Here is a 1,323-nt window from a genome sequence, read left to right as displayed (position 1 = left end):
CTCTCTCTCTCTCTCTCTCTCCCTCTCTCCCTCTCTCTCTCCCTCTCTCTCTCCCTCTCCCTCTCTCTCTCCGCTCCCTCTCGCCCTCACCACATTCCGGTGGCTGATTCACGCCGCCTGTGCCTGTCGCGTCATCGTCACTGTGTACACACTGTGTAGGCATCATAACAATAGTGGAGCTACACGGAAACCGCTAGGATTCTTTCCCAGTCCACACACACACACATACACACATACACACATACACACACAGACACACACAGAGGCTCGCGCCCTGGCGACCTCCACAAGGGCACCACATCCTTGCATTGTTTTAGCCAGCACGGGATATGGCCCAGGCGGCGGGCCCCTGCGTCCCACACCGCGCCCCACACCGCACACCCGCCCAGCGCGGCACCGGGAGCCTCGGGCGAAAGGAAAGTCTTAATTTGCCATTCTCATTTTACAAGGATGGTGCAAGAAGCTATATGACTCGCCGACCGGACACCGCCGCCTGCGGGCCTGGCCGATGTGGGAGCATGGGTCTCCTATCGCCTCACCACCACCGCCACCCACGGAGTCTGCGGGTGGCAAGATGAGTTCTTAGATTAGTTGTGATCGATCTTTTGCCGAATATTGAACAGATTTTTGACGAGAACTTTGTTCTTTACTGAATTTTAATCAACTGAACCGAGTTCATCGTAATACCGCTGAACCTAACATGAAAATAGAAAACAAATTTCTGTCGACTGAGTATTTTAAGAAACGTTTTCCTCTCGTAAAAATTATTAGAAAATGCATGGGAAAAGGACATTTAAGAAAAGTTATTCCATGAAATAAAAGTGTGTTAAGGTGTCGTAATGAAAACGGTCGGATGGTAATGAGAACGGACCGCACCCAGGGACTCGACCTCGACGCGACACGACGCACCCCAGCCATAGGCGAAGCGGTGGCATTTCGCGCTGAACGTGACCCCCGAGTCACCGCCGCGCGTCACGCGACGTCACGCTTGTCCGTCACGCGGCTGGGTTGGGCTGTCAAATAAATCGAAGCACGCGTGCGACTTTTTGAAAAATGTCAGCCGGGGGAAGGCCGCGCTGCACCCGCTCGGGCGCTTTGCGTGCCTGCATAGAGCAAGGGCAAGCGAGCGAGTGAGAAAGAGAGAAGAAGAGAGAGAGAGAGAGAGAGAGAGAGAGAGAGAGAGAGAGAGAGAGAGAGAGGCAGGGTTATTTCAGCAAGGCAGGCTGAACCCTGCTCGCCCCTCCCTCCATACCGGCGCAAGGGGGCCCCGATGGGGGTATAAAACGAGGATCTACTCGGGCCGGGCCGGGCCGACCGGCTGGC

General features: G+C 55.1%; 1 protein-coding gene across 1 annotated transcript in view; it reads right to left on the bottom strand.

Annotated features, from left to right (window-relative positions):
• The window catches only part of LOC113205276 (endocuticle structural glycoprotein SgAbd-3-like), a 6,654-nt gene that overhangs the window by 1,602 nt on the left and 3,729 nt on the right, over positions 1-1,323 (bottom strand). The window lies entirely within an intron of this gene.

Source organism: Frankliniella occidentalis, unplaced genomic scaffold, assembly GCF_000697945.3.
Source record: "Frankliniella occidentalis isolate FOCC.00 unplaced genomic scaffold, Focc_3.1 Scaffold111, whole genome shotgun sequence".
NCBI lineage: Eukaryota > Metazoa > Arthropoda > Insecta > Thysanoptera > Thripidae > Frankliniella > Frankliniella occidentalis.
The sequence above is the reverse complement of the archived record's forward strand: the minus strand, read 5'-3'. Positions and strand labels throughout refer to the sequence as shown.